Below are 25,427 nucleotides of genomic sequence, written 5' to 3'. Positions count from 1 at the left end.
AATAAAATAAGGTCTTCACAATACATCCTGAGATGAGTTTGAGTGAAGCCATTAAAGTGATAAATTCTTATGAAACAGTCTGGTGCGTGTGCTTGTGTGTGATAGCAAATGCAATGGAAGTGCTCAAAAAACAAAAATCAAATTTGCATTCTTCCAGCTTTCCCAGAGAACACATTTGCAACAACCAAATCATTTACATTCTTGGGCTTTCTCACCCTAGAATTCTATATTCTCTCAAACTGTTTCTTATTTAACTGAAGTCCCAGGGGCTAGTGGACTGCCAAAAAGTATAGTATTTCTGGCTCATGGACCAAGGATAATTCCCAAATTATAGAATGTATTGCAAGTTGTTTATTGTAAACACAAATATATTGAAACTCCATTCACTGTAAAACAAATCGAAAGCCAGTGAGTTTGAAGGTAAGAATTACAGTTTTAGCCGTAGCCATTACCTGGCTGAAGTGGACACAATTACAACGAGCACATCTGAAATAGTTTTTTTTTCCACTTTTTTTTTTTTTTTTTTTTTTTGCCTTCAACAGCATCTATTCAACAGAGCCGTCTGTTCTAGTATAAAAGTTAATCACCTGAATATATTGAATATTTAAATACGTCATTATCATAAGTCCCCTGTGAAAGTTAAAGAAAAAATATAATTTGTCCTCCTAGAGTATTAATTCTATGTAATAAGAGGAGAGCAAAACATCTTTGTGATTTTTACAATATCATTGAAAATGTATGTATTATACATTTTGAGGAGTCATGGTATATGTTTATTTACTATTGAAGTGATGAGTGAGGCCACAAGTTAAATGAGGTTATTTCTAGAATGTTGTAATATACATGCCTCTTTAGAAGTCTCAGTGACTAAAGAGATTAATCACCAACAACACAAATAAACTGATGTACCAAATCATTTTCCTTGTTCTTTTCTGTTTGTTTTTTTATTGTTTTTGTTGTTACTAATATCTCTCTGCTTGCTAGTGGCAACACATCCGGTTCACACTAGTTAGATCAATAACAGAATTCATTACCTTCCTTACCTAAGAAATCTAGAGATAATATTGGTCAAGTAGAGCTGAGTTCTTTGCTCAAATACCTGACACCAGTTTTCCTGATTCTTTGACACTTCTGTTCAATTGGCTGTACACTCAGATTCTTCAAGATACCCTGCATTTTATATTCCTCAATGCAACCAATAAATACAAAAGTTTTAACAATGAAGTATGTAGAGTTTCATACTTTTGACTGACCGCATTCACATATATAATAGGCGTACATGTATGTATATCATATATTCATGGTTCTAAAAGCACTCATAATAATCTTATCTAGTCATAACATCTAGCTTCAGATCCAGGATTTTTGAGTGATGTTAAGCTCAGATTATAAATCTAGCTTCAAATCCAGGATTTTTGAGTGATGTTAAGCTCAGATTATAAATCATCAATATTTGATAACCCATAATTAAGTTACTTAATCAGCTGCAATATGTAGTAAACATCTTGGAGAAAAAGATAACTTTTTGAGAAGAGAGGATAGAAAACATGACATCGTTGTTACTAATTCATAGCACATATATCCTAAAATATAAAATAAAAAGGACTTCCTAAACTGGCAATGACCTAAGTTTTGTTATTGTTGCTGTTATTTTGGTGTGTGTGTGTGTGTGTGTGTGTGTGTGTGTGTGTGTGTGTGTGTTTTACATCATCTGCATTTTACATTTGTACTCTCCTTTTCTGATCCATCTTGAACATATCTAACATAAACATACAGATGGCCTTCCATTCTGCAAAGTGTGATTCTTAGGAGCCAGTATCTTCTAAGAATGGTTAGGTGGGCAGACATAGTAACCTAAGGGTTTTGCTGGTACAGATATTTTGTATACCAGTCTGCAGAATAACAATTTCCTTAGATTTTAAAAGTGTTTTTTGTTGTTAGTTTTGGTTTTGTGTGTGTGTCTGTGTCTGTTTATCACCTTCTTGGTTTATTTCGATTGACATCCATTGCTATTAAGCAATGTTGAAGATCTTATTTACTTATGCTCCTTAGATCTAATTCTTTGTCTACAAAGTTCTCTCTCTAATCAACAGTCTTCTATGCCCTGTTTATCCTATTAGTATTCACGTTATAGTTTCCATTTACATCACTGGCTCCTTCTTGTTCTCTATATCCATTTTAACCTCTGTCTTGGGAAATTCGAAATAATGGCCTGCTGGGTTATAAAGGAGTACAGGCTGCATCTCTCTGACAGTGTTAGGGAGCTTATGGAAGGAGCTGCATTAAAAAAGTGCAGGAAAATCCATCTTCTTTCATATTGTTATCTTATAACCTGCCCAGACTTGTCTTTTAATAATACAGTTTCGCTTTCTGGAATTGGTCTTGTCCAACCCTACCAGCTTTCAGGTTGAATTAAGCAATCTTGGGTTACAGAACACAAGAATAAATGTTCTTGTTTTATCTTCATTATACTTTCAGAAAGGTTATTTTCTTAGTTCTGGTCCTCTAGGAAACAGAACTTGAGGCATGAATTAAAGTGATAACATTTTATTATAGTGATACAAGTTTAAAACTGAGGAAGAAGATAATGGAAGGCAAAAAGAAGACATACTGCTCATCCAGTCTTCCTTTCTACTTTCTTATGTGCACCTTTTTTTATTCTTCAATGAGAAACTTTAAAAAGCAAAGATCTTTCTAAGGTCATCCTATAAAAGATTCATTTTTTAATATAAGATTTGTCTTATTATTTTATTTTGAGTATACCCTTAAGGTGTATATTTAACACATCACTTTGTTTTTAATGGTTGCAGGGACAAGAAAGTATAGTCCATTTCTAAAAAGGATAGCTAAATGCTGGTTTATTAAGCTAAAATATGAAGCCTAGAATATGGTTGAGTGGTCATTTAGTTTATTCTTAGTTTGCTTATCATCAATGCTACTACCTTAGATGTTCCTCTTTCTCTCTATTCCATTGCCTTAAATGTTTTAGGTTTTCTGGCTCTCCATTTTGCATTGATAAGGAGAGTTGCAAAAATTGGTGTGTTTTTTTAAATCTAGTCTAAAACAGACTTATTTTTTTAACAGACTTTTAATGTGAGAATATTAACTGTCTCTTAAAGCTTACTGTGTGTCCTGTTATGCTTGAATCTTTATTTTATCTGACTTACCAAGACTCATGATCACTCTTTTGCATTTGAGATTTTTGCAAGGCTATTGTAATAATTTGTTATACATGATGGTTGTTTTCATTGGAGTAGAGACAGTATTGATGGGAAGGAATTGAAAGACTGAAGACCTTTTTGAGGTTTAGAATTGATAGGACTACACAATTAAGTATGTGAGAAAACTCAATTATTAGCATAAGCATAGGGAATGGAATTTTTTGCTAATTTTCTGTGGAATAATCTAATATACACACGGCTGTTTCATTATTCTGACTCGATGCTGTGTTCAAGTTTAAGTAATATAGTTTTGAGTATTTTTATATCCATCAATCATATCCTACATTTATCACAATTAACATTTTGAATTTTATTAAAACCTGAATGTTTTTGTAGGTGTTTCTGAGAATGGCTAATTTGACTTAAAAAATCATATTAAGTTATCTTGGGAATGATGAAACATATAAATTGATATGTGTAAGTAAGAGACATGGTTTGCATCTCTAAATTACTAAAATACATATTTTTAAATTTCTCAATACCTTTTTTATGTGTAAACTAGCCACATTTTTGTTCCTTTTAAAAAACTGGTACCCCAAATATTTTCTCTAGTTTATTATTGCTAGTATAAGGAAAGATGTTAATTTTATTCATTTATATTTATCAAATTCCTTGTACTTTATTTTTTCCCTCCTTCTATAATAGTCTTCTTTAATATGAATCATTTAACTTTTAATAACTTCTATAAAAAATTAAATGATGGCAACAGTAATAGGCTTTATTACCTCTATTTTTATATTTAATGAGAATACTTCAAGTTTTTTTCTCATTTTTGCTGTGATCCTTCTGCATTCATAACTGCTCTTAGCTTCACTTTGTAGGAACAAAACAGCTCTCCAAAGTATAAACTCCTCCTATTTTGAAGAATACCATCTAAATTTTGCATCATTCAGATGCAGACATTTGAAATTATCAAAAGAAATAGTCCCTAGTATTGCTCAATCTCAATGCCCAAGTATAATTTGGCCAGTGTTTCCAAAGTATTTAACACACCAGATTCTTATCAGATGATGCCAGACCATTTTGGACCACACAGATCTTTTGGATTACTGGCTGGGAATGAAAGAAAAAATAAGGAGTGAAGTGGAGAATATAAACCACCCAAGTGTGATAATTTAAGTGATGGAGAGGAGTGTGTTTACAGACTCACTGAGATATATTTTGGAATGTGTTGAAGGAACACAGTTTGGCTGAGGGGGCTGTAAGAATAGCAATAGAGCAAAGGGAATTATTTATGAGATCCCGGAAAGCTAGTGGTTGTTCATTTACAAAGCCCAACAACCTGAAGCAAATAATACTGAATCTCAGATATAACAGCAGTCAGGCTTTTGAATAGAATAAGAGAAATTTTTGGTGACTTCGCACAGGACTGTAAGCTTCAACATTTATAAAAATTTTCAGTAGTCACTGAAATTATTCATCATTAGATACACTTAATTCTTATGGAGAAGTTTCTTTCTGTTTATGCATGGTCCTAGCTAGAGAAAAGGTACCAAACGTTTTGTGCTTAAGAGCATCATTTTGTTTAAAAATGACATAATTAGTGGATTGATAAGAATGTTTCTACTTTTCAGGCTGATTAATAATAAAAGAGATAATAAAGAAAAATCACAGATAATGAATATCTGTGAGAAGGCATTACTACCTATCTTAGAAATATTAAATACTTTTTTTAATGCCTGTTCTTCAAGAGGCAATGTTAGGATAATTAAAAGACTGAACACAGATTAAGAGAAAATATTTCAAAAACATATTTGATAAAATATTTGCATCTAGATTATATAGAGAACTTTCAACGTCAGTAGTAAGAAAATAAATTTAAAATATATGGGCAAGAATCAGGGAGTTAAGATGGCAGAGCAGTAGGAGGACCTTATGCCTGTCTCATTCCTCGAACACAGCTACATAAATAATCAAGTTATTCTGAACACCCAAGAAATCGATCTGATGACTGAGAGAACAAACTTCACAATTAGAGGGAGAGAAGAGGCCACATCATGGAAGGTAGGAGGTGCAGAGATTTGATTTGGGAGAGAAAAGGATCACAGGTGCTGCAGAGGGGAGAGAGCCCTGGTCAGGGAGAGAGGAGAGAGAGCAGTGCACAGGGTATCACACAGGGAAAACACTTCTCCAAAACCATTGACTAGGAAAATGAGAGGGGCTGAGTATTGTAAGTTTTTATAACCAATGGAACTCAAAGACTGGAGTTTTAGAAGTCTGTCTGGCCAGTGTGGAGCCCAGACAGATGCTGTGGTGCTTCTGTGGAGGAGGAGACCAGAAGCCTGGAGCTGAGGGCATGATTTGAGGATCCCCTGGGACACACTGGGAGAGACGTTTCCCTTCTTGGAATACATCTGGGCATTGCCTCCCAGGGCACAAAAGAAGCCAGCTGGCACCATTAAGCTCTCCTACCCCTAAACAGAGGGTCAGAGACACTTACTGAGTGTGGCTAACCTGGATTCAGGCTTTTTGCTGTGCTTGATTCTAAACTCCAAGCTCCTGCACATTGGTGCGACTGCCTTTTTAGGACAGACCGGAAATAGCACCACTGTGGCAAGACCCTCCCCCAGAGGACCAGTGAAGGTCCACAACACGCTGGGTCCCTAAAGTTTGGAGTTTTGAAATTCAGCCAGTGTGCCTGAGAAAAAACACAGGTGTGCTGTGCTGCTGGGTGGGCCGACAGCCCTGATGCAGACAGGGTGAAGACAGCAATCTGAGGGGCACCTGGGACACATGGGGGGGATTGTTTGCTCTTCTTTGAGGGCTTTCCAGTCAGCAGCAGATGTGAATTCCCCTCTCCAGAGAAGAGGGAGAGGGCTAGCACCATTTTTCTCCCCCACCCATCAGAGAGACTTTAGTGGGCACCACAGTTCCAACAGTGGAGGCCTGAGCTACTTACAGCAAACTCCACCCACATGTGCTCTGCAGGTGCTTCTTTAGTAGGACAAGTACCTGGGAACCAGAGCAGCAGGCCCTTCCCCAAAAAGAAAAGCACAACCCCCTCCCTCACATGCACCAAGTCTATTGATCATAGAGTGCTGCAAAGCTTCAGTTCTAGTGGAAATTGGGCCAGACCTCTTTTAACAAGCAGACCAGAGCACACCTAGTTAAAACTCACCACACTCTGGCCAAGGTCAAAAGATTCCCCATTGCAAGTGAGAAACTACAGAGGCCTAGCCTGAGGGAAAGACCAGCCGTATATGACCTCTTCTTAGTAAAGCTATTACTTTCAGGAGGAGGAAACATAACAGGCTTTCCTAACACAGAGAAGAAGACAGAGACCTAGACAAAAGGCCAAGACAAAAGAATCCATCCCAAAAGAAGAAATCCAAAAAATAAAAAAATCATAGCCAAAGATCTAATCACAACAGATATAATAAGGCTGATCCAGAATTTAAAACAACAATGATAAAGATACCAGTTAGACTTGAGAAAATCATAGAAGGCACCAGGGAGTCCCTTACCACAGAGATAAAAGACCTAAAGGTAATCAAGACAAACTATAAAATGCTATAACTGGGATGGAAAACTGACTGGATGTAATGACCATAAGGACAGAAAAAGCAAGAATTAATAGGTGATACAGAAGATAAAATTATGGAAAATAATGAAACTGAAAAGAAGAGGGAAAGAAAAATATTCGATTGTGAATATAGACTTAGGGAACTCAGTGACTCCATAAAGCATAATACCATTTGTATCATAGGAGTCCCAGAAGAAGAGAGGGTTAAAGAGGCAGAAGGTTTATTTGAGCTAATTATAGCTGAACGCTTCCCTAATCTGGGGAAAGAAACAGACATCCAAATCCAGGAGGCACAGAGAACTGCCATCAAAATCAACAATGGGAGGCCAACACCAAGACATACCATAGCAAAATTTGCAAAATACAGAGATAGGGAACAAGAATCCTAAAAGCAGCAAGGGAGAAGAAGTCCCTAACTTTCAAGGGAAGACAAATAAGTTAGCAGCAGAATTCTCCACAGAAATTTATCAAGACAGAAGGGAGTGCCATTATATAGTCAACGTGCTAAATGGGAAAAATATACAACCAAAGATATTTCATCCAGCAAGAGTGTCATTCAGAATAGAAGGAGAGAGAAAGAATTTCCCAGACAAATAAAAACTATAGGAGGTCATGACAACTAAACTAGCTATGCAAGAAATATTAAAGAGAATTCTGTGAATGGGAAAGGCCACAAACAACAAAGAATAGAAAGTCTCCAGAAACAACAACTTAACAGGTAATGCCATGGCACTAAATTCTTATTTATCGATAATAACTCTGAATGTAAAAGGACTGAATGTTCCAATCAAAAGACATGGGGTTAAAAAACAAGACCCATCAATATGCTACCTACAAGAGACCCATTTAGACCTAAACACACCTGCAGATTGAAAGTGAGGGGATGGAGAACCATCTATCAATCTAATGGACTTCAAAGAAAGCTGGAGTAGCCACACTTATATCAGACAAATGAGCTTTTAAACAAAAGACCATAACAAGAGATGAAGAAGGGAACTATATCATAATAAAAGGGTCTATCCAACAAGAAAATCTAACAACCATAGATATTTATGATCACAACTTGGAAGCACCCAAATATATAAACTAATAACAAACATAAAGGAACTCATTGATAGTAATACATTAATAGTAGGGAGCTTAACACTCCACTTAAAGTAATGGAAAGATCATCTAAGCAGAAGTACAACAAGGAAACAATGACACCCTGGACCAGATGGACTTACCAGATATATTCAGAACATTTTATCCTAAAGCAGCAGAATAAATTCTCTTCGAGTGCACGTGGGATGTTCTCCAGAATAGATCATATATTGGATCATGATTTAGGTCTCAAAGATTGAGATCCTACCATGCATATTTTCTGACCACAATTCTATGAAACTTGAAGTCATCCACAAGAAAAAACTTGGAAAGAGAACAAATACATGAAGGTTAAAGAACATCCTGCTAAAGAATTATGGGTTAACCAGGAAATTAAAGAAGGGATTTTAAAAATATGCAAACAAATGAAAATGAAAACACGATTGTCAAAAACGTTTGAGATGTAGCAAAAGCAGTCAGAAGAGGTAAGTATATGGCAATACAGGCCTACCTCAAGAATCAAGAAAAATCTCAAAAAAAAAAAAAAAAAAGACAAGAAAGATTTCAAATATGCAACCTAACTTTATACCTAAAGGAGCTAGAAAAAGAACAACAAATGAAGCCTAAAGCCAGCATAAGAAGGGAAAGAGTAGAGGAGAAATAAATGATAGAAACAAACAAAACCTATAGAACAGATTAATGAAGCTAGGAGCTGGTTCTTTGAAAGAATTAATAAAATTGGTAAACCCCTAGCCAGACTTATCACAAAGCAAAGAGAAAAAGCCCAAAATAAGTAAAATCATGAGTGGAAGTGGAGAGATCACAACTAACACTACAGAATTTCAAACAATTATAAGAGAATATTATGAAAAATTATATGCCAACAAATTGGGCAATCTGGAAGAAATGGATAAATTCCTAAAAACATAGAATACACACACACACACACACTACTAAATCTGAACCAGGAAGAAATATAAAATTTAAACAGATGATAACCAGCAAAGAAGTTATATCAGTAATCCAAAATCTCTCAACAAACACAAGTCCAAGGCCAGATGGCTTCCTAGGGTAATTCTACCAGACATTTAGAGAATAGTTAATAACTATTCCTTTCAAACTATTCCAAAAAATAGAAATGGAAGGAAAACTTTCAAACTCATTTTATGATACCAGCATTACCTTGATTCAAAAAACAAAGAACCCCTGGGGCACCTGGGTGGCTCAGTTGGTTAAGCCTCCGACTTCAGCTCAGGTCATGATCTCGTGGTCAGTGAGTTTGAGCCCCGCGTCGGGCTCTGTGCTGACCACTCAGAGCCTGGAGCCTGTTTCGGATTCTGTGTCTCCCTCTCTCTCTGACCCTCCCCCATTCATGCTCTGTCTCTCTCTGTCTCAAAAATAAATAAACGTTAAAAAAATTTAAAAAAACAAACAAACAAAAAACAAAGACCCCACCAAAGGAGAATTACAGGCCAACATCCCTTATGAAAATGAATGCAAAAATTCTGAACAAAATACGAGTAAACTGAATCCAACAGTACATTAAACAAGTCATTCACCATGATCAACTGGGATTTATTCCTGGGCTTCAGTGGGTGGTTCAGTATTTTCAAATCAACCTGATACACCACATCAACTAAAGAAAGGATAAAAACCATATGATCCTCTCAATAGATGAAGAAAAAAATCATTTGACAAAGTACATCACCCATTCTTGTTAAAAGCCCTCAACTAAATAGGGATAGAGGGAAAAATCCCTCAACATCATAAAGGCCATATGTGAAAGACCCACAGCTAATATCTTCCTCAATGGGAAAAAACTGAGAGCTTTTCCTCTGCAGTCAGGAACAAGACAGTGATGTTCGCTCTCACCATTGTTATTTAACATAGTACTGGAAGTCCTAGCCTCAGCAATCAGACAACAGAAAGAAATAAAAGACAGCCAAATTAGAGAGGAAGAAGTCGAACTTTAACTATCGTAGATGGCATGATACTCTATGTAGAAAACCTGAAAGACTCACTAAAAAAACTGTTAGAACTGATACACGGATTCAGTGAAGTTGCAGGATACATATAGAAATTTGTTGCATTTCTATACACCAATAATGAAGCAGCAGAAGGAGAAATCAAGGAATTGGCCCCATTTACAATTGCACCAAAAGTCATAGGATACCTCAGACTAAACCTAACCACAGAAGTAGAAGATTTGTACTCTGAAAACTATAGAATACTTATGAAAGAAATTGAAAGAGGACACAAAGAAATGGAAAAACATTCCATGCTTGTGGATTTGAAGAATAAATATTTTTAAAAACGTGTATACTGCCCAAAGCAATGTACACATTTAATGCAGTCCCTATAAAAATATGGGCAGCACTTTTCACAGAGCTAGAACAAAGGGAACCACAAAAGACGCCAAATAGCCAAAGAAACCTAGAAGGAGAAAAGCAAAGCTGGAGGCATCACAGTTCTGGATGTCAAGTTTATCTTGTTATCATCAAGATAGTACAGAACTGGCACAAAACCAGATGCATGTCAATGAAATAGAATAAAAATCCCAGAAATAGACCTACAACTAGATGGTCGACTAATTTTCAACAAAGGAGGAAAGAATATCCAATGGGAAAAAAACAGTCACTTCAGCAAAAGATGTTGGGAAAACTGGACAGCAACATGCAGAAGAATGAAATTGGGCCACTTCCTTACACCATACAAGCATACACACACACACAAACTCAAAATGGATAAAAGACCTAAATGTGAGATAAGAAAGCATCAAAATCCTAGAGGAGAACACAGGATCTCTTTGACATTGGCCATAGCAACTTCTTACTAGACATGTCTCTAGAGGCAAGTGAAATAAAAGCAAAAATGAACTACTGGGATTTGATCAAAATAAAAAGCTTCTGCACAGCAAAGGAACCAATGAACAAAACTAAGAGGCAGCCTACAGAAAGGGAGAGGATATTTGCAAATGGCATATCCAACAAAGGGTTATACAAAATCTATAAATAACATATCAAACTCAATACCCAAAAAACAGAATACATGAACTGACATTTTTCCAGAGAACATCTCCAGATGGCTAACATACACATGAAAAGATGCTCAGCATCATTCATCTTCAGGGAAATAAAAATCAAAAGTACAATGAGATACCACCTCATACCTGTCAGAATGGCTAAAATTAACAACACAATAGAAACAATAGATGTTGGTGAGGATGCAGAGAAAGAGAAACCCTCTTACACTGTTGGTGGGAATGCAAACTGGTGCAGCCAATCTGGAAAACAGTATGGAGGTTCCTCAAAAAGTTAAAAATAGAATTACCCTAAGACCCAGCAATTGTGCTACTAGGTATTTTCCCAAAGGATACAAAAATACAGATTTAAAGGGGCATATGCACCCCAACGTTTACAGCAGATTATCAACGATAGATAAATTATGCAAAGAGTCCAAATTTCCATCATCTGATGAATAAAGAAGATGTGACATTATATATATATATATATATATATATATATATATATATATATATATATATATATATATATTACTCAGCCATCAAAAAGAATGAAATCTTGCCTTTTGCAATGATATGGATGGATCTAGAGTGCATTAGGCTAAGCAAAATAAGTCAGAGAAAGACAAATGCCATCTGATTTCACTCATGTGGAATTAAAGAAATAAAACAGATGAACATAGGGAAAAGGAAAAAAAAAGAAGAGAAGAGGAAAACCATAAAAGAGACTCTTAACTATCGAGAACAAACTCAGCATTGCTTGAGAAGAGGTGGGATGGGCTAAATTCAATGGCATATCACCCAATGGTGATAAGTATTAAGGAGACATTTGTTGTGATCAGCACTAGTTGTTATATATAAGTGATGAATCACTAATACTAATCATAATCAAATCACTATCACTAATAATAATCAAAACACTTGAATATTCAATTTACCAGGAAACTATTGTTATAGCAAAGCAGCACATTTAAAAAATACTCAACATTAATTCTTAAGGATATGCAGATTCAATTACAAAGTGATATCACTACATAGCTATTAGAAATAAAAAAAAATTCTTGCAAGTACCAGTTATGATGGAGATGTGAAGTAATTGAAATAATCATGTATGATTGATGGGAGCACAAACTGATGCACTTTGGAAAATTTAGCAGGTTCTTATCAAGTTAAACATACACTTCTCATTTGACCCAGCAATCTCACCACTAGCTAGTTACAGAGGAGGATTTAAAACATGCTTATCAAAAAACCTGTTTGCAGTTGTTTAGTGTTTTTATATATAACCTTTCCATTCCATTTGGGAATGGAAACAATCAAAATGTCCTCTAAATGATAATAATATTACACCCATACAATAAAATACCACTCAGCAATAAACGCAAAATACAGATTTAGTGTTAATGTGTATTACATCATAGATGCATTATTCACAGTGATAGAAGACAGACATATTCAGTGTTTAGATAATATGTGCCACTTCACATAGGGAGTAAGTATACAAATGTATACTTCCTTTTCCCCTTATTTGTTGCTTGTGTCATCGTCATCATATATTTTACTTCTGCGTATGTGTACATATCTGTTGGGTAATATGTGGGAGTGATATGGCTGAGTAATAGTGTAGGTTTATGTCTCACTTTTTAAGGAACCTCCAAACTGTTTTCCCAATGAACTATATTTCTACATTCTCACAAGAAGTTTGAGAGTTCCAGTTGCTCTAAATCTTTACCAATATTTGGTACAGTTTCATTTTAGTTTTCTAGTGGGTGTCTAGTGGCATGCCGTTATGGTAAAAAATTGCATGTCTCTAATGAATAATAACATTCAGAATCTTTTCCTGTGGTTATGCCATCAAATATAAACTAGTAGGAATAATAGTCAATTTAGCACAGTGACTGCACACAAAATTGGTATGAAAAATTGCATTTCTATATACCAGCAAAAACATATGGGGAAAAATACCATATACAGTGTCATCAAACAAGAAACAAAACTACATTATCAAATATCTAATAAATGTAAGGAGGGTACCTGGCTGTCTCCATCAGTAAAGCATGAGATTCCTGATCTTGGGGTTTTGAGTTTGAGTCCCACATTGGATGTAGAGATTGTTTAAAAATAATTCTTAAAAAAATTAAGGACAATATGCAAAATTTCTTCCTTAAAAACTGCAAAATATTGATGAGTGAAATTGAAAACAATGGATGAATAGATATACCATATTCATGGATTGAAAACCTCAAGTAGACATACATGCTAAATTATCTCCAATTTAAAATATTTAACACATTCTCAAAATCTCAGCAGGTTTTTTTGGGGGGGAGGGGGATGGGGTGAAGTTGGCAAATGCTATTTGTAAAATTCATATAGGAATTCATTTCACAAGGGCCAGAAATAGCCTAGGTAATTTGAGGGAAATACCAAAGTTGGAGGATTACATTACCAGATATCTAGCCTAAGCTATAAAAATATTTTCACAAGGGTAGAACAGAATAGAGTCAGGAAACAAACACATTTGCAATAATCTGCATTATTGCATATTGCAATAATTTGTAACAAAGGAAGCACATCAGCGTAGTAGGTATAAAAAGGTTCTTTTCAACAAAGACGCTATGTCAATTGGAAATACCAATGGGATAAAAATGAATCCTGTCCCCTACACTATTCACACTTTTTACTATTCACACATTGTAAAAAATAAATTATAGGTAGATTTAATATCTAAATATTAAATATAAACAAAACATTTACAGAAAAAAAACAATGAATTTGCCTTCACGACCTCAGATAGAAATAGGTTTCTTAAACAAGACAAGGTGCTAAGTATAAAAGAAAAAGTGTTTAAACAAATTAATATTGTCTTTTTTGTTTTTGCTTTTTTTAAAGCTCTTTATTTTTTATTAATGTATAATTAACATAATGTAATATTAGTTTCAGGAATACAACCTTTTATTTAACTTTATTTTTTATTTTTTAAAATTTACATCCAAATTAGTTAGTATATAGTGAAGCAATGATTTCAGTAGATTCCTTAATGCCCCTTACATTTAGCCCATCCCCCCTCCCACAATCCCTCCAGCAACCCTCTGTTTGTTCTCCATATTTATGAGTCTCTTTTGTTTTTTTCCCCCTCCCTGTTTTTATATTATTTTTGTTTCCCTTCCCTTATGTTCTTCTGTTTTGTCTTTTAAAGTCCTCATATGAGTGAAGCCATATGATTTTTGTCTTTCTCTGACTAATTTCACTTAGCATATTACCCTCCAGTTCCATCCACGTGATTGCAAATGGCAAGATTTCATTCTTTTTGATTGCTGAGTAATACTCCATTGTATGTATATACCACATCTTCTTTATCCAGTCATCCATCAATGGACATTTGGGCTCTTTCCGTACTTTGGCTATTGTTGATAGTGCTGCTATAAACACCCCCCATTTGAATATTTTAAATCGATTACCAATTAATATTTCTGTTTGTAGATGAGCTTAAGAATCACAAGATAAAAATGTAGAACTCATGACTATTTTGGTCAGATTTTTGTTGTTTTACACTCTGCATTTTAGAACAGTTGTTAGACAGCTAACGTTTATGTACTTATTCTGTTCCACACCCTGGGCTTTTGGTGGAAAGATCCTAATAACCCATGATGATTCCTGCCTTATTTTATCTATACCCTTGGGTAATCCTCTCCCTTTTAGTGTGGATGAGACCTGTCACTTACTTGTAACCAGTAGAATGTGGCAAAGATGATGACATTTCACTACTGTAATTATGGAATATTATGTAAGAGTCCATCTTGTTATTAAATTTGCTTGCTCTCTATTTCTGACTTTGAAGAAGCAAATTGTCATGAATGAAGTGACCATGTTGGAAAAGTCTACATGCCAAGGAACTGGAGGAGGTTTCTAGTTGCTGAGCATGGGCATCACCAAAACTAAAACCCTCAGTCCTGCAGCCAAAAAAGAAATGAATGCAACTAATGATTTGACAGAGTTTAGAAAAGGCTTTTTCTCTAATCAAGCCCCTGATAAGACCACAGCACTAGCTGACACCTAGATTGCTGCCTGATGAGAAGCTGAAGCAGAGAACTCAGCTAAGCCATGAACAGACTGACCCACGGAAAGTGTGAGATGATAACGTGTGTTGTTTTAAGTGAGGCATGTAATAATTTGTTACACGGCAGTGTAACCAGTTACATAGTTCATACACATTTACTTCACCAAATTTCCAATGCGTCAGTCACCTATATTTTACCGATGAGAAAACTAAGGATAAGATAGCCTAAATAACTGGGGTGCCTGGGTGGCTCAGTTGGTTAAGCAATGGACTCTTGGTTTCAGCTCAGGTCATGGTATCATAGTTCGTTTGTTTGACGATGCCCCACATTGGGCTCCAACAGCTGGCTCCAACAGCGTGGAGCCTTCTTAGGATTTTCTCTCTCCCTCCCTCTCCGCCCCTCCCCCGCTCATTCTTTCTCTGTCTCTTTCAAAATAAATAAATAATTTTTTTAAAAAAAGAAAAAGAAATATAGCCTAAATAACTTAAGTTCCTAGAGGTAGTACATGTCCAAGCCAAAATTCCAAACAAGGGCTGTGATCTTGATATCTCATGCTGTTAATACCCTGCTGTGTTCTGTTGTTAAAACATTGTTCATGGAAATTTGACTGACTTACTGATAAGGAATACAAATACTTCTTTATATATTCAGTAAATTATTCTTACAAATTATTATTATTTATATATGTGTGTATATGTATACGTGTGTGTGTGTGTGTATATGTATACGTGTGTGTGTGTGTGTGTGTGTGTGTATATATATATATATATGTACACACACCCACCATGATTTTGACTAATATAACACAAAATACAAAGTTCATTTTACCAGGAAGCCAACAAAATATAATTTAATGTGAACATAATTAATTCAAATTATTTAATAAAATTCAACACATGGTTGCAAGTTAGCTTCAGTTAATTATTTGGTTAGCTGGCAACTGAAAATACTGGGTGGTCTTAGGTAGTTCTCAGGAGACCTTTCTTTCCATGTGGTCTTCTCTCCTAGAATGTACATGCCAATCTGATTTTACATAGTAGTTACAGAGCATCAGGAAAATGAAAACAGAAGATGGAAGGCTTCTTGAGCCCTTTTTCAGAATTCACACAAAATTCATTTCTGTGAATTCTATTGGTCAAAGCAAATCCCAAAGTCAGTGAAGAGAGAAATGGTATCCACCTTCTAATAGGAGAAGCTACAAAAAAAATGGTCATTTTAATCTTACCCCCGAAGAATTTTGAGGATGACTTCTGAGCACATAACTGAAATAAAAAGAAATGGTTAGAGGAAGGTTGTTCTTTTCAGAATATAGGAAGTATATGGTATATACATAGAAATACAAGCTGCCTAATTTTAGAATGTTTAGAAAAAAATATAATACATCATGTTCACAACATGGTGTATGCTTTTTTGGAGAAGTTATCTTTTTTTTTCTTTTTTTCTTTTTTTTATTTTACTTTTTTTTTTTTTTAATATACGTCCAAATTAGTTAGCATATAGTGCAACAATGATTTCAGGAGTAGATTCCTTAGTGCCCCTTACCCATTTAGCCCATCCCCCCTCCCATAACCCCTCCTGTAACCCTCAGTTTGTTCTCCATATTTATGAGTCTCTTCTATTTTGTCCCCCTCTCTGTTTTTATATTATTTTTGTTTCCCTTCCCTTATGTTCATCTGTTTTACCTCTTGAAGTCCTCATATGAGTGAAGTCATATGATTTTTATCTTTCTCTGACTGACTCACTTAGCATAATACCCTCCAGTTCCATCCACGTAGTTGCAAATGGCAAGATTTCATTCTTTTTGACTGCCGAGTAATACTCCATTGTATATATATACCACATCTTCTTTATACATTCATCCATGGATGGACATTTGGGCTCTTTGCATACGTTGGCTATTGTTGATAGTGCTGCTATAAACATGGGGGTGCATGTGTCCCTTCGAAACAGTACACCTGTATCCCATGGGTAAATTACTAGTAGTGCAATTGCCGGGTTGTAGGGTAGTTCTATTTCTAGTTTTTTGAAGAACCTCCATACTGTTATCCAGAGTGGCTGCACCAGCTTGCATTCCCACCAACAATGCAAAAGAGATCCTCTTTCTCCACATCCTTGCCAACATCTGTTGTTGCCTGAGTTGTTAATGGTAGCCATTCTGACAGGTGTAAGGTGGTATCTCTTTGTGGTATCTCCTGGCCAATTTGGATGCCTTTTATTTCTTTGTGTTGTCTGATTGCAGAGGCTAAGACTTCCAATCCTATGTTGAATAACAGTGGCGAGAGTGGACATCCCCGTCTTGTTCCTGACCTTAGGGGGAAAGCTCTCAGTTTTTCCCAATAGAGGATGATATTAGCGTTGGGGCACTCATATATGGCTTTTATCATCTCAAGGTATGCTCCTTCTATCCCTACTTTCTTGAGGGTTTTTATCAAGTAAGGATGCTGTATTTTGTCAAATGCTTTCTCTGCATCTATTGAGAGGATCATATGGTTCTTGTCCTTCCTTTTATTGATGTGATGAATCACGTTAATTGTTTTGCGGATATTGAACCAGCCCTGCATCCCAGGTATAAATCCCACTTGGTCGTGGTGAATAATTTTTTAATGTATTGTTGGATCCAGTTGGCTAGTATCTTGTTGAGGATTTTTGCATCCATGTTCTTCAGGAAAATTGGTCTATAGTTCTCCTTTTTAGTGGGGTCTCTGGTTTTGGAATCAGTGTAATGCTGGCTTCATAGAAAGAGTTTGGAAGTTTTCCTTCCATTTCTATTTTTTGGAACAGTTTCAAGAGAATAGGTGTTAACCCTTCCTTAAATGTTTGGTAGAATTCCCCTGGAGAGCCATCTGGCCTTGGACTCTTGTTTTTCGGCAGGTTTTTTATTACTAATTCCATTTCCTTACTGGTTATGGGTCTGTTCAAATTTTCTATTTCTTCCTGTTTCAGTTTTGGTAGTGTATATGTTTCTAGGAATTTGTCCATTTCCTCCAGAATGCCAATTTTATTGGCATATAATTGATTATAATATTCTCTTATTATTATTTTTATTTCTGTTGTGTTGGTTGTGATGTCTCTCTTTCATTCTTGATTTTACTTATTTGGGTCCTTTCTTTTTTATTCTTGATCAAACTGGCTAGTGGTTTATCAATTTTGTTAATTCTTTCAAAGAACCAGCTTCTGGTTTCATTGATCTGTTCTACTGTTTCTCTGGTTTCGATAGCATTAATTTTTGCTCTAATCTTTATTATTTCCTGTCTTCTGCTGGTTTTGGGTTTTATTTGCTGTTCTTTTTCCAGCTCCTTAAGGCGGAAGGTTAGGTTGTGTATCTGAGAAATTTCTTCTTTAGGAAGGCCTGGATTGCTATATACTTTCCTCCTATGACCGCCTGTGCTGCATCCCAGAGGTTTTGGGTTGTGGTGCTATCATTTTCATGGACTTCCATATACTTTTTAAATTCTTCTTTAACTGCTTGGTTAGCCCGTTCATTCTTTAGTAGGATGTTCTTCAGTCTCCAAGTATTTGTTACCTTTCCAAATTTTTTCTTGGGGTTGATTTTGAGTTTCATAGTATTGTTGTCTGAAAATATGCACAGTATGATCTTGATCTTTTTGTACTTACTTAGGGCTATTTGTGTCCCAGTATATGGTCTATTCTGGAGAATGTTGCATGTGCACTGGAGAAGAATGTATATTCTCCTGCTTTAGGATGAAATGTTCTGAATATATCTATTGAGTCCATCTGGTTCAATGTGTCATTCAAAGCCATTGTTTCCTTGTTGATTTTTTTTATTGGATGATCTGTCCATTGCTGTGAGTGGGGTGTTGAAGTCTCCTACTATTATGGTATTACTATCGATGAGTTTCTTGATGTTTGTGGTTAATTGATTTATATATTTGGGTGCTGCCACATTTGGCGCATAAATGTTTACAATTGTTAGGTCTTCTTGGTCTATAGACCCCTTGATTATGATATTTTAAACTCTTTATTTTAACGTCTAGATTGTCTGATATAAGTATGGCTACTCCGGCTTTCTTTTGTTGACCATTAGCATGATAGATGATTCTCCATCACCTTATTTTCAATCTGTAGGTGTTTTTAGGTCTAAAGTGGGTCTCTTGTAAACAGCATATAGATGGGTCTGAAACAAATTAATGTTAAGAACTTATGTTCATCAAATAATAGCATTAAGAATGAAATACAAGAACAGTGTGGGAAAGATACATTAATAATGTATCTAACATATAACTAGTATTTATAATGTATCTTAAACTCACTCAGATCAATAAGTCAAAGAGTATACCTACTAGAAATAATGTGCAAAGGATATGGTTTAAAAGCTTTTCATACAAAAGGATATTCAAGAGACCAAATAGCATGAAAAGATATTCCACTTCATATAGTTGTCAAAAAAATGCAAATTAAAACTTTATGGTGATACCACTACATACCCACCAAAATGGCCAAATTTAAAAATAGTAAAATCTAGGTGCACCTGGATGGCTTAGTTAAGCATCCCACTCTTGATTTTGGCTCAAGTATGATCTCACAATTTATGAGTCTGAGCCCATGTTAGGATCTTCACTGATGATGTAGAATCTGCTTGGGGTATTTTCTCTCCCTCTCTCTCTGCTCTTCCTCTGCTCACATTCTCTCTCTCTCTCTCTCTCTCTCTCTCTCTCTCTCTCTATCTCAAAATAAATTAATTTAAAATATTAAAAAATAGTAAAATCTAAACATTGCTTATGATAGAGAACAACCTAAATTTTCATATATTGCTGGTAGGAATATAAACAGTTTGTATAAGTGTTAGTCAATATCAGGTAGAATTGAACATATACATACTCTATGACCTAGAATTCCATTGTAGGTATATACTCAAAGGAAATACCAAAATAAAAATAGAATAGTCAGGTAAAATAGAACAATCTTTGTAGCAACACCACCTGTAGAAATCAAAAAGGCTATCAACCGTAGAATGAAATTAAACTCTAGCAAATTCACACAATAGAATGATATATAGCAAACAGAATGAAACATCTATGTGTGGCAATAGAGTTGAATCTCATAAGAATAATGTTGAGTGAAAGAAGCCAGGTGCAACACAGTGTTAAAACAATTCAGTGCTGTATGAAGTCAGCAAAGCGGATACCCTTGGAGGTGGTAGTGAGGGAAGGAAGCACTCAAGAAGGTTTTTCTTGAGTGATGGGGATGTTCTGTTTATGTTTTGTTTAAAGATTTTATTTTTAAGTAACCTCTACACCTGATGTGGGGCTCAAACTTACAACCTAGAGATCGAGAGTTGCATGCTCCTCCAACTGAGCCAGCCAGGAACCCCAGGAATATTATATTTATTAATGTAAAGGATGATTATATGAATGTGTTCAACTATGAAAATGGATCTCCTCTTTCTCCTCTTCCTCCAACTTCTTCTGTTAGCTAAAATTTAATGTTTTGTGCAGTATAGAACAAAATGCAATTTAGATTTCTTATAGAGCATTTGGACATCAGGCACATTATCTGGAAGTTGATCAGTTGGCCTTAGAGAACAGTTTGCAGATCCTTTGGGATATCAGCTCTGATTGTCTTATGTAATGCAGTTCATTCTCAGAATCTGTGCTTTCATTAGTGGCCATTCACAAATGGATATTAAAGGAGCCATTTTAAAGCTCTCAATTATTATTAGCATTACTCAGGTCTAGGACTGAATCTCCTTTGTTAAACGTATTGCTTTTAGATAGTTCATTGAAAAGTTGGTGCATCATAAAATAGCCAAAATTACAAATGAATGTATATGATTATGGGCATTCAACCATTTATAGACCAGTTATCTGTCATTACTTTATTTTGAAATTATTGAATATTTTGAACAAAATATAACATTAGGTAATTAAAAATTGTGCAACCAGACAAACAAGATAAAAAAAAAAAACTGTGATCTACATTATATGGAAAACTCCTCTGGTACTCTATTTTATAGTAGGCTTTCAGTGATGTACACATTTCGGTATCATACTTTATTATACTTTGACTTCAACTAGACATTGATGGAGTTTGAGCATTCAGTAAATTAAATAAATAAAAAATATTGAGAGACATACTGCTGTGGTAAGGAAATTTCCTATACATATACCCATTAACTTAAGTTATGGAGTAACGGACTTCAGTTGAGTTTAAAGGCAAATCAATGTCATGTAGAATGGGGTAATAAAAGTGTGTCCCATAAAGCTCTTCTTGAATATCAGCCAAATCATGGAGTATTTGGCATAATTCCTAGAGTTTTCTTGTAGAATATAACTTTAAAATTTCTTAAAATGCTTATAAGTACATTTGATGTACATGTTGCTAGTAAACTAAGGAACTGCAATAACTTTTCATTACTCTGATAATCAGAAGCCAGTTGTTATATGCTCCAGTAGATCAAAATGTTTAAATCACAAAACAATGTGAATCTCTTAGAAAATGAAATTGTCCACATCTAGAGAATGCACTGACCACAATATAGCTCCGATAGCCTGGGCTAAGAAATTTGAATGGAATGCAGAGTTTACCCAAAGCAGTAAGGGTCTGAAACTGGAAGGTGGCAGATGGAAATCAAATGTGTAGACTGAGTTTGTTAATCTAAACAAGTAGATTAAACTGGAAAGATATTTAAAACTTGAATCCTGATTTCACAAATATATGAGGCAAGGTGATGCACATGAAGAGAAGATTCTCAAACAGGACATCAAACAAAAACTTTAAAGAATTTTAGAAGAGGGTTATGATAGGTATTGCATTGGGTTCAGAAGCCCAACAACTGTATCCTCAGAGAGAATGGTAGGTTTGAATGGAGTTAGGCAGAGCAAGCACATTTCTACATTTGGAAATTTGGAATTTTTTAATTCTAGCCAGTTTAAACTATCATTGTGAAACATCTAGATGTTGTGTCTTCATTTATTCATCCTGCTTAGCACTTAGTTGACCCTGATTCTTTTCCCTGCATTTTGCCAATTTTGATTTTCTCTATTATCACTTTAAAAACTTTGTTTTCCAAGAGTTCCTATGAGAAAGCAAGTTAGAAATTTTGTACCTCCATATCAATGCCCCAATCTCTTGAACTTTTATTTCTTTTCATCTATTGATTTTTATACTACATATTAGAGTCTGTTGCACATGGCATATAATCACTTAAACTTCTTCAATCTGAAAAGGAACTCATAAGCTCATCTAAATGGAAAGTCAAGAGTAATACTGACTACAAATGGACCTGATGCACTTTCAAAGTCGCATAACTTGGTTCTTTATGTCTCTTAGCTAAGCTTTTCAGACTGTTGCCTTTGTTTTCAGAAAATATTTCTCCTTGTGGTCTCTAAGAGGACAGCAGGAGCAACTCCAGACCTCATGAGACTCAGGAACTGAGAGTGAAGGAGGGGTAGATTTTCAAAAGAAAATGAAGATGTTATCACAAGAAATAGAGGGTACAAGTAATAGTTTCAAAGCAACAGTCACATAACTTAAATAAATTCCTGGGCTTACTAATTTTTTTTCTTTAGTCTTTCTTGCTTTGCAATTTTTAGCTCCTATTTCTAGGTCCTCTGTGGCAATACCTGTTCTCTGACTTAGAGGGCTTTTCCATACTCCTGGATTCATCAGCTGTTCAGCCAGCTCTGCCTCTTTCCCTGGTTCTCACACTCACTGATCCTGGTTGGGGGTCAATATCTCTGCTATCCTATTCGACATTATTAACAAAATGTTTATTTGCTTGGCAGATTCTACAGCAACACTCCAAAGGTTGATTCAAATGTTGACTCTGGTGGCTAGCAAATCATGTCTTTTATCTTTTGCGTTAGATAAATGCTCCTGCTCATTTGGAGTTGTGGTTTCCTCCTTCATTCAAGTCCAAGTATCTCTTCTTATGAATATGTCTTATTTTTTTTTTTACAACTTTTACTTATTTCTAAGGATTTGGGCCAAAATGAAGAAACTATACCTATCTGCTACTGAATTTTCAGTTTTCTTCTATCCATAGTACCAAAATATACATCATGCTGCTTTGCCACCTACTCTTCCCATATTCTAAATACCTTATTCCTTTTCAAAAATAATGTATGTTTTCCTTTGTTGAGATGAAATGTCTGTTTTCAGACACTGACTGATAAGTACTGATGTTACTGATTGTAAATCATTAGGTTTTCATAACATTCAGTTTATTGTCTATTCTTAGCATTCTTATTTAGTTTTTTATCTGTGTATGTTTTACTTTGGAATATGGCTCTCATTTATATTGTGGACTAAAATTATATCTTTAGGACATTTTAAATCATAGTAAATATCAAGAAATACTAGATTGAAATTGATAGTTTCCAGGAAAGTAGCCATTTTTATGAGAAAAATATATTTAGTTATACAAAATAATTAATTGGATTTTTATTGTTCTTCTTATTAAACTATTTATGTATTCATCATCATAGATGCCACTGAATAATTGCATTTAAACTATTTTGGGAAAAAGGGAGATGTGCTTCCTTCAGTTCTTTTTTAGCTGGTGTTCTATATTCTTTCCATGTTTGTTCATCTTTAGAATTCGAGAACAGTTTTCATATCTAGTATTGTGCTCATACAGCAGGTGGGAGTTCAACCTACTCATCAGCTACATTTGTATAGCACTTAAAGCTCAGCTGGTATAATTTATAGTGTTCTACAGTATGGTTTCTCTTCTCATGTGTATAACATAGAATGTACTTGCCAGGGAGACTTTATCATCACAGGAATTTTAAAAAGCATGAACAGCTAACAACACAATTACAAACAATTATATAGTTTTTACACACTAATCCACTTTTGGCAAATCATCAAAGACCCAAAAATGAATGAAAGAAAGAAAGAAAGAAGAGAGAGAGGAAGGAAGGAAAGGAAAGAACGGAAGACTGCAGGTAGCAAATTTAACAGGAGATGGTATTATTATATTACTGACATATATATGATCACAATTAAATTATGTAATTGTAAAGTACTTTTATATTACTGAAATCTTGTATAAATTATTGGTCATTTGATTTACCAAAGCTACTAGTTAATTCAGAATAAAAACATTTTGCGAAGTATTTTCTCTAAATTCCTTTTATAAAATAGAGATTTAATGAACGGTCTGGTGCTCAAATAACAGGGCCTTTCAAAGAAGAGGATTGCCTAAGGTTTGCCTGAATGGCTTCTTTACTCATTACAACAGGTATAGAATCATGTCAAGTTTGTTCTCTCATGAATTATATACTTACCATTTCTTGATTTTATAAGAGGTATGTCCACAGTTCACAGTCCATCAGTATTGGAACAGATACATGTCTTCTGCGAAAGAAGACATGCGACAGTCATGATGGCTCTCCATTATCTTCTAACATTTTACTATTTAAACCTTTAGGAAATTGAATGTTTATTAATAAAAATAAAATTTTATGAGAGTGATTTTTGAGGGACACCTGGCTTGCTTAGTTATTGGAGCATGCATTCTTGATCTCAAGTGCAAGCCCCACATTGTACGTAGAGATTACTTCAAAAGAATCGAAGTGAAATAAAAAGAATGATTTCTGAGAGCCTAGTGGCACCAGATCCCTATCTGCCTAGTTGAGACTACCAGACTTATTTAGCCTGAGCAAGGTTAAATAAACCCAGCAGGGTGCTTACTGGAGGATTTAGAATAGCACTATTTTCCCTGCTGTCGTATGAAAAAGGCAGTTTGAAACCTACATATCAAAACAAGTGAAATGGGGTCTGATAGCATAAAGTGTCCATATAATTTTTGCCTTTGTAAAATAAATAAATAAATAAATTGTGCCTTTGTGATTCCATATATACATAGAGAGAGAGAGACAGAGACAGAGACAGACCAACAGTGTGAAGTGTGAAAACCTAATCACATCACTTTTTTGATCCAGTCTGGAAAGACTAGCTTGAATCTCTTTGATTTTCTTATTCTTATTGCTTACTCTTGGTGATTTTGGAAAAGAAAACATAAAATGAGCAGCACTTTGACTTAAAAAATATATTTTCTTAATATAAAAGTTAAATGGAAGGCAAGGAAATCACAGAACTGAACAAAAATAAAATTTGGGGAATCCTAATGGGGAAAAATACTGAGCCACAGAAGGAAGTACTGGTAAAATACCATGCAGGTAGAAACAGCAATTCATTGTGCTTGTAAAACATGTTAGGACAGCAGATGAAAGACTCTTAAGTCCTTCTGTATATTCCCTCATTTTAGCAAAAACAGTATTCCCATAGAAACCAATTGCAGTAGAATTAATGTTAAATATCACTGAATGAAGACCAAAGGAAAGAAGGAATTATCTGTACCTTTCCAGGATACTTCCAGAACCTTTATGGAAAAGAGATGAAAGACATGGAAATCTGAAACCAATTATACCTTATTAAAATGCATCTCCTTATTAGAGGTTAATGAAAGATAGACAATTATAGCCAATTTGACTATGAAATGGAACCCCTTACACTCTTTTTGGAATGTTTGTCAACACTTCAGTGTGAACTTC

Source organism: Puma concolor, chromosome A2 (assembly GCF_028749965.1).
Source record: "Puma concolor isolate L17-30 chromosome A2, mPumCon1.1.hap2, whole genome shotgun sequence".
In the NCBI taxonomy this organism is placed as follows: Eukaryota; Metazoa; Chordata; class Mammalia; order Carnivora; family Felidae; genus Puma; species Puma concolor.
The sequence above is the reverse complement of the archived record's forward strand: the minus strand, read 5'-3'. Positions refer to the sequence as shown.